The 9209-nt window shown below is 55.7% G+C and overlaps 1 long non-coding RNA gene across 2 annotated transcripts; it reads left to right on the top strand.

The window, feature by feature from the left end:
• The first annotated feature begins 780 nt into the window (after positions 1 to 780).
• LOC309827059 lies at positions 781 to 3165 on the top strand. 2 transcript variants are annotated; one of them, XR_014297170.1, is made up of 3 exons: positions 781 to 990; positions 1487 to 1623; positions 2516 to 2621. It is a non-coding gene; the product is annotated as an uncharacterized lncRNA (long non-coding RNA). The 2 variants fall into 2 exon arrangements; XR_014297169.1 differs by lacking the exon at positions 781 to 990 and adding an exon at positions 2903 to 3165 and having other exon boundaries at positions 1615 to 1625; positions 2516 to 2585.
• The last annotated feature ends 6044 nt before the right edge of the window (positions 3166 to 9209 follow it).

The following is a 9209-nucleotide window of genomic DNA, read 5'->3' as shown; positions in this document are numbered from 1 at the left end:
TCCCACTTGGCCAGGCAGCTTCCAGAAGGTGCATCCCCTCCCCCACCCCCTTCTTTGCTGTCGTGAAAGAGGGCGATGCCACATCCCTCTTAAATGCACAACCAAGAGCAGGAAACACGAGGCATCGGGTGGAGGGGACCAGGCAGGGGCAGAGGAGGGGCTGGGAAGCGGGGTCAGGCGTATCAGGAGGCGGGATAGGGCGCAGACGGGGAAACTGAGGTGCGAACATACATTTGGGCTTGACAACGTTAGCGAAAGCCGCTGGGACCTCAGCAGTTCGACAGACCCCGGACCCAACATTTGGGGGGTGCTAACAAGAACCCCTGGGAGGGTGGCCGATGGCTCTGGCTGGGGGGGGAGTTTCCCGGGGAGACAGATGCCACACCACAGGGCTCGGCCCTCTAGGGGCTGGGCTGGGAGGAGAAGGACGCTGTGGGTGAAGGAGGCGCCGTCCCCGGGGGTCCCGTGGCCCTTCACCTGGTGGAGGAGTACAGCACGGGGGCCTGGCTGATGGGGGTGTCCTCTTGTGTTTGCCAAGCATCTCAGCCAGAGTGTCACTCGGTGAGAAGGGAAATCTCACCTGTGACTTTGGGTAATCGGATTTGCTTATTCAGTGTTTATTATACGTTTTCATTGTGCTTAGATAAAATTCAGTTAATCAACGCCCACAACCCATTGCACAGGTGAGGAAAACGAGGTACAGAGAGGTGAGGTCTCCTGTCCGGGCACTTGCAGAAGATGTGACAGAGGGTGGCCCTGCCCTAGAGGCAGGCTCGAGGTCTCTGCCGGGCTGACGCCAGCACAGATGAGCAGCAGGTGACTGTGCCCAAGGCCCCTTAGCAGTGAGCGGGCAGCATGGACCAGACTGACCTCTGTCTTCAAGCTCCGGGTTCTGCACCCCTGAGTCCCAGGAGAGACACCCAGCAACGCTGTGTTTCCAGGCTGGCCGTGGGGCTGCCCCTGAGCTGTGGGCAGAAGCATGGGTTTCAGGTTAGGCATATGCCCAGGGACATCATTTCTATGAATCCTTGAATTATTTGTTTATTTTTTAACATTTTTATTGGAGTATAATTGCTTTACAATGGTGTGTTAGTTTCTGCTGTATAACAAAGTGAATCAGTTATACATATACATATGTTCCCATATCTCTTCCCTCTTGCGTCTCCCTCCCTCCCACCCTCCCAGTCCCACCCCTCTAGGTGGTCACAAAGCACCGAGCTGATCTCCCTGTGCCGTGCGGCTGTTTCCCCCTAGCTATCTATTTTACATTTGGTCGTGTATATAAGTCCAGGCCACTCTCTCACTTCGTCCCAGCTTGCCCTTCCCCCTCCCCGTGTCCTCAAGTCAATTCTCTATGTCTGCGTCTTTCCTTGAATTATTGATCTCTCAGATGACTGTGGAAAAGAACACAGTGCAGCATGAGAGAACCCTTTGACCGAGAGCAGCCCTCCTGGGCGGGCCTCTCTGTGAGATGTCTCTGTTTCAGGATTTGGGACCTTCGCCAGGAGGGGACCACTGCTGCTTCAGAACGACAGAGATTTTCAGACACAGGACTTCCCAAGCCCGCCTCACCTTCGACTCCTCTGTTATTGTTACTCAGCATCCTGTTCACCACGTGACAGCGTGTGGGTCTCCAGGGCCTTTGATCAGCCCCGTCGGGGAGGGAGTGGTATCCAGCTTGTCGGGCTGTCCGTCTGCAGGGTGGGGGGCCGAGGTGGTCCGACACACGACCCATCACTGTGGCAGGATGCTGCATCTTTCCTTCCTCTTTTTGCAGCTTTTGCTGGTTTCAGTTTTATTTTTCACAGATTATTGTGTTATATAGATCCAGGCAGACAACACGATTCCCCACAGCTAAGTCAGCCTGGGCCTCCTGTGGCCTCAGAGCCGCCAGGGCAGGGCCCCAGCATCTCGGGCGGGATGGAGCATCTGGAAGTCTCACCGACTGCCTTTTGCCTCTTGGTCTCTGAGTGTGTTTACTTTAGCACCATTCTGTGCTCTGTCCTGGTTGTCCTGATGTGGACTGATTCCCCGGGGCTGCTGGAACGAAACGCCACAGGCCGGGGCTTAAGACAACAGACATGCACTGTTTCACAGGCTGGAGGCCAGAGGCCTGAGCTCCAGGGATGGGCAGGGCCATGTCTCCCTGACGGCGCCGGGGAGGGTGTCTCCCTCGCCGTTCTCTTAGCCTCTGGTGTTGCCGCAGTCCTTGGCATCTTACGGTTTGCTGATGTATCACTCCAGCCTCTGCCTCCATGGTCCCCTACCTGGCCGTCCCCTCCCTGTGTACCTGTGGTCTCTCCTCCTCTTAGAAAGACACCAGTCACTGGGTTGGGGCCCACCTGACACCAGTGTGGCCCCATCTTCACTAATTCCACCTGCAAAGACCCTAGTTCCCACTAAGGCCACGCTTGCAGGTACCAGCTTGGTCTTGAACAAGTTTTTTGGCCCCAGCTGAACCCACCACACATGGATTAAACATTAGCTCTTCAGTAAGAGGCCACGTTCTCTCCAGCCCCTGCAGGTAAACTCTTGGTCAGGACGAACAAGACCTGGGACCTTGTTTCCTCCTGGGCTGGAAGGAGGTGATTATGATCTGAGGGCGGGGGGCATCGTGCTCCTGTCACAGGTGAGGCGACAGAGGCCACAGGACTCCCTACCAAGAGCTGGCATCTGATCTGGGCATTCCCCCCCACCCCGCCCCCACCAGAGCTGCAGCCCACGGTTCTGGGGTCTTTAATCATACATGTCTCTTTTGATTAACTTAGACGGGGCAGATTCCAGACTTATTACTCTCCTGCGTTTCTGTCTGCTGCGTGTGGGTCACCCACGCCGTCCCCGCAGGACCCATGGTCAGTCCGTGGCCCAGCCAGTGAACTTCTCCATCACTTTCACCCTCTAGCTCGGCATCCACCTTCGGGGCCAGCTGTGGCCTCTCGCCCTCCATGGAGTCCGTCGGTCTCCCCACATCTCAACCTGTGGACCCCGGACGCCAGTGTGTCACGCCCTTGGAGTCAAGCTGATGGCCTCTGTGTCACTGCTCACATGCATATTTAACTTTGAGGGTTGTTTCTTGCCTTCCGTCATTGGGGTCGCTATTTGTATCCTCAACACGTTTGCTAATTTCCAGAAGAGCCTTCAGGGTGTGAGTCTTATTCATCTCTGTAAGTCCCGCAGCTTCGGCTCAGAAGATGCTCAATAAATATTTGTCAATTGACAGATGTTTCTTATTAATTAGCCAGTTCAACTGGTGACGTGCTGTGAAATGCACTCTGATGGAAAAGAAACTCAACAAAACAAAGCAAGCTAGCAATAGCAACAGAGATCTCAGGTCTCAAGTTCAGGCTCCAGGTACTTCCTTCCTGCTGGACAGGGCTCTGGGGACCTCGGTCTTCGTTGGCTGTGATCTCGGAGTTGGCCTCAGAGGGGCCGAGGGGTGGAGGTCCTTCTCCTATTCCAACACGTTGTCCTTTGAGCCCAGGGCTCTGACAGGAGCAGCCAGAGGGCCGGGGAGTGTGGCCCGAGTCCAGGCCACGTCTCTGCAGCCGGTAGGACCGAGCTGGGGCTGGACGCTCTTTGACGTCCACTATTTGTGCCTCTGAGCGTATTTCCCCCTCTGTGAAATGGGGCGAAGGCTTGGGTTGCAGGGTTCGCTCAGTAAGTGGCGCTGCCCAGCTGGTGCCTGCCCGATGTGGGCTCCGAGCTGAACACAAGCGGTTTCGCGGTTAGACCGACGGACGTAGCTGCGAGATCCTTGTTTCGCGCAGTTGGGTGTCAAGTGATTCAACTGTTTTCGGTCCTGGGTCACTTCTTTAGTTTGATGAGAAGGACATTGGATCAAACTGAGTCAACTTAAATAGTCTTGCTTCCCGTGGAAGCTCATTTTCCTCGCCCCGTGCACCTCCATTGCTCTTAAAAAACACCTCCGGGCGACTTCCCTGGCGGTCCAGTGGTTAGGACTCCACGCCTCCACTGCAGGGGGCCCGGGTTCTATCCCTGGTTGGGGCTGCGACTCTGTGAGGGCCGGTGGGGGTGTCTCAGAGGGCTGTCCCGGCTAAGGGTGTGTTTTCAAAGGGGCTGTGACCCCCGCAGTGACACTCTGAGGCGGGGGCGGACCCCAGGGCGTTGCCTCCCTCTGATAGGTGAGGCAGCTGAGGTCTAGGGAGCGGGTGCCGTTGCCCAGAGTCCCTCGCTCAGCCGCTGGCTTGGCCCCGTCACTTCCATTTCCCTGTGTTCAGCTCAGGTGTGGAGTGAGTTTGTGCTCAGCTGCTCTGGACTCTACTCTTCTAACCTTAAAGCTTGCGCGGCCAGAGCGCCTGGGGCCCGGGCCTTGCACCGCACTCTAATTTCCTTTTCCACGTAAAGAGCCTTCTTTTGGCTTCTGCATTGACTCCTGCCCATGGGATCTGGGATGCTCCTACCAGCAGTTTATCCCCGGAGAAGGGAAACCCCTGACTGGCGTCTTCCCTTGAGAGCGCTCAACGCTGTTTGTTTCCACGGAGGGGAAGGCGGAGATGGCCCGGGGGAGGTGATGGGGTGGGGAGGGAGGGGGGGATGCCAAGAGAAACCCAAAGGCATGAGATCAAGTCAAACCCAACGCCGCTCCTCTCGGCCTTTTCAGTGTGAGGATGGCTCACCCCAAAGTACACAAACCAGCAGACTGAATCCCAGCTCTCTGTTTGAGCGGCACCTAGACAAAGCCTGCCCTCTGGGGTCCTCCCTGCGGCCCCGTCCCGCCATGGTAACCGCTGAACCCCCCGGGCCATGGGAGCAGGCCAAGTATGTGCCCGATTGTCCTGATTCTCTTGTTTCCTCCCATCGGTGGACGGCGTCGGATGTTGTGTACGTGTGTTCTTTCTTACCCTGATGTATTTATGCCCTAATTTTGTGGTGCTTTGTTTGGGGGAGGGCGGAGGGGGTGGGAGGCAGTGGGGCGGCCGGGGGCTCTTTTGTGTCAGATTGGTCAAGAATGTGCACCTTGGACTCTTCAAGTGTCGCCGCCCGAAGGCTGGGAGAGCCGTCCCTCTGCAGGACGCAGGTCCTGATGCACTTGGAGGCACTTGTAAGATTTCGTGCCAACGTGATCGCGTGGCATTTGGCTTCTGCTATCAAGGAAGGAGGTGTAAAGGCCACAGACACCTTAGGCAACAGTTCTATACGGGAGGCAGTGAAACGTGTAATTAGGCGGACCCCATAAGGCGCGGCGACCACTTTCAACTCTTCAGTCACATATCATTTCCCAGCAGTTTACTGTGCGTTTCAGTGAGGTCTGTCTTTTTACAATTCCCTGTGAAAATAAAAGGCACGGCAGGAGCGTGATGTGCTGTGAAACGCCACTGACTCACATCTCAAGAGTGTTACGACAGGCATGGCGTAATTTCATCTGACGGAGGGGACGGGCAAGTATGGGATCTTTCAAGGACAAGCCTGGAAAGCCCAGTGGTGGCCTCAACATTCTGTGAATTTCCAGGTTACAGACCCATATCTGGAGGAATCCTCGTGTCTTAACGGTCCCTGTTCCCTTTTAGTGTCAGGTAGCTCAGTCCCTTTAACAATGATGCAGTTTTGCCCAAATCTGCTGTGATAGGACAACGAATCCATCGGTCACCTTTCTTTGTGGAAATAATCAATTCTCATCAGTAATTGCTTTTGGGCAATAGTTCAATTCTGCTGTCATCGTTTGGCTCACAGCATCATAACATCATCTGGGTAGCTCTAAGGGCCATAATACATGTTCAAGGCCAGACAGTATTTATTCCTGTGCTTAACTGTTAGGTTAATATGCAGTGCATGTTTCCACGTTTTATCCTCTAGCCCCACCGTGCAGAAAAGACATGTGCGTAGGAGCCCGTGTCTTCAGAATGTCAAACATCTGAGTCTCAGGAATAGATCATCTTTCTTTTCTTAGTTTTCAGAGAGAGATTTAGCGCCAGGTAGACACAACCTGGGATTAGTGAAGTGGTTTTTCTCGGGAAGGATTTATAAGGTCTTAGAATCAGCATAAGAGGAAGGATTGAGTGAAAAGAGCTGGCTTTAGGTCAGAGGTACACCAAGAATCTTCTGCAAAGAGGTACCTGGACCCGTAGCCACATGGCTGAGTCATGCTGGAAGGAAGGAAGCCAGTGCCAGCAGGTGTGGCTGTGAGCCGTGACTTCAGGGTCACGGTTCCCCCCATGTGCCCCACCTCCTCTTTCGCCACACGCTTCCAGAACGGGGCCCCTCTCCCTTCCCTGGTCTAGGTAAGCCTGACTAATAAGTTTGGGCTGTTAGATCACTCACCTACGGGATTTTCTGTTGTCTAACTTGGCTTTATAATTTCTCCAGCTGGAGGTTTAAATACCTAATATGTCTTATTTACTCAAGAATACATTCCTTAAGAAGTCAAATTAAAATGAGGCCTATCTGTTTCCAACTGTCCTCTTAGGTCGTGGGTCGGGGCGGAACTCGTAAGGAATAATGGATAATTGATGCCATCAGAGCAGAGGGTGTTTAAACCAGGTGTGACTGCCACATACTCCTTAGGGACTTTGAAAATTGTGACCATTTTCTTTTTTCTCTCTCTCTTAAGCTAGGCTTTGTAGGAAAAAAACCCCCACGAATTTGCTCCTGGTACAAAGGTTTCTAAGATATTTGTTATGAAGAAATAAAAATCCTATTAAAATATTTATAAATCTAAACAACCCCCGAAGCCACACACACAGTTAGGCCTTTCAGCCTCTATTCTGAAAGCCAGATAAATCATCCTTCAGAGAGCAAAGATGAGAAATCAAAACACAGAGTGCTCAGACAGCCGCCACAAAAGCAGGCACGGAATGTGGTCTAGAAAATTATCCTTGTCTCTGAGCCATGCTCAATCCACAGACATCCCAGGAAACCTTTGAGTTTCTGACTCATCAAAAAAAAGGAAAAGAAAAAAAAAACCTCATGTGATGTCATCTCCAGAGAGCATCATTGAAGTCTAGAGGCAACTGAGGCTTATCTGACTGAAGTGCCTTGTTCCCGTCAAAGGCTGAAGAGTTCCAAAGCCAGGACTGGAGCACACACCTCTCACCCTCCGCTCAGAACTCTGCTTTCACGTTCGTCTTGTCCCACAGATTCAGAGTCCAGTCTGTGAGCCAGCCCTGGAGTTCGAGACCACACATGCCCTTAAATTGTGGTGCTGGTGACACTGAGGAAGGCTTGTTCACTGGTTGACCTTCTACCATGTATCCACACATCTGCTTATTCATTCCACAGACATGCACTTGACTCCTATGATGGGCTAAGACATGCTGGGATGTCCTTTGGTACAAACGCGAGAACCAACCCCCGGCCTCACAGTGTTCAATCGGGGAAGAGATGTGATGGCAGAAATCTCTAAAGGCGATGGGTTCCGTCATAGCGCCAAGGACAAGGGTTGAAACCCCGGGAGAGGAAGACGTGGAGTTTCACTCTTGCTTCTGTGCCCCAGGGGTTAATAGCATCAATTTCTCCGCTGGGGGACCACGCACCACGCAGCTGGTGTACAGTTGGAGACCACGTCCACCTGTGGCCTGGCTGGGATCTCCAGTTTCTCCCAGGGAGGGTTTGTTTCCTGACCCCGAGTCCTGGGTAGAGCCGTGTTTCTTTGTTGCTTCTTGGAGTGGCTGGGTAGCGCTTCCCCATCTGCCTTTCAGCTTCTTCACGACAAGAGAAGCCCTTCCACGGGTCAGCGCCAGGGCCGGCTCTCCTATCTATCACTGCGGCTGCTGAAACCCAGCTCCCAGGGTCCACGGCGGGTCTGGCCACCCCTGGGCCTGTTGCAACATCACTTCACGAGAGTAAGGATCTGACATTTTTCTTTAGAGTCGCCCGAGGCGTTCTCTTTATTCCCTTTCCAGGTATGTTTCGGCCCTTCGAAAAATGTGACTCAGTACCTGTTGTGTTTGCAGCAGGTCCTGTGGCCCAGCTTTGCTCGATCCGTGGCGGTGCCACAACCCCGCTGAGCTCCTTGCCAGGCCGCTGTGCATTTGGGGGAAGCGCCTAGCAACCCCCCACCCCCAGAAGGGCCGGCCTCCAGCTTTCCTCGCTCACCGCCCGCCCCCCCCCCCTTGGGTGTGCAGGGTGCAGGCTCTCTGATCGCCAGCCTGGGTGGGATGCTCATCCCAGGGAACCCTTTGATCGACAGCCCCACTGGGTGAGTGCGGGGCAGAAGAGGGACTTTATAGCTGGAGGAGGGGACGGCGACGTGGACGGGCGACAGCGTCTCCCTCGTTTATTCACTACTGAGGCTGCGTGGACGCACCAGGGAGGGCGTCACCTGGGGGTCTTGGGCTCGTGAAGCACACACTGTACCAGGTGACTGGAAGGCGCTCACCGCGGCTGCCGAGTGCCACCCCTCCTCCAGGTGAGAAGGGAGCCGCGCTGGATCCCCGTCTGGCGTGCCGCCTTCTGATGCCCCCGCCCCCTGACGCAGTCGCCCTGGCAGTGCCGAGGCGGCCTCTTTCCCAGCGGTGCTGGAGGTGCGAGAGCCAGTCCCCCGGCCCTCCGCCCTCCCCCGACGACCTGGTGGGGCATCCAGCAGGTGGAGGCTGTACGGGGGCCTCAGGAGGGGTCGGCAGCAGCGCTCCCCTCCTGGACGCTCATCATGTGGACGGACTGACTCACAGCACGACAGACAGAAACGCCGCCCGGGAGAGGTGCCGGGGCGCGATTCGGGCTCGGCCCAGCCCCGCCCCCAGCCCGGCCCAGCCCTCGCCGCCCGGCTGGCACAGAGCCCTGGTCTCCTGTTCCCCCCGAGGGGGAGGGGATGGCCCGCAGAGAGGGAGGCCGGCCGTGTCTGGGGATGGGAAGCCCTCGCGTGGCCTCTGGCGCCGGTTCCGGGGTAGCTGTCCATGGTTCTGTAGCCCAGGCTTCTCTGCCGGCTCCCCGCATGCTGCTGTGAATGCGCCTCTACTGAAGATAAGTCGAGGGGGTCCTCAGAGCGGGGCCGTGTTCATCCCACAAAGCTGCGAATTCCACGGGCCCTAGATCTGGAACCGAGTCAGACGGGAGGGCCCGAGGGAGCCGGGGACTGGAGGCGGGGGCCAGGCTGGCGACCCCGGGGCCTCTGAGCCGGGGGGCCAGGGTCTCCGCTGCTCCTGGATCCCGCTTGGGGGCTGTGGCCTGAGCCTCCTGTGGGTCCAGGTGCACGGGAATTGGGTGTGGGGCTCCCACGGAGCAGGGAGCAGAGGGGAGGGCAGTCTAACATG

The sequence above is a fragment of the Grampus griseus genome (genome assembly GCF_964374135.1).
Source record: "Grampus griseus genome assembly, chromosome: 9".
Lineage (NCBI taxonomy): Eukaryota > Metazoa > Chordata > Mammalia > Artiodactyla > Delphinidae > Grampus > Grampus griseus.
This window is presented reverse-complemented; position numbering and strand designations above follow the sequence as displayed.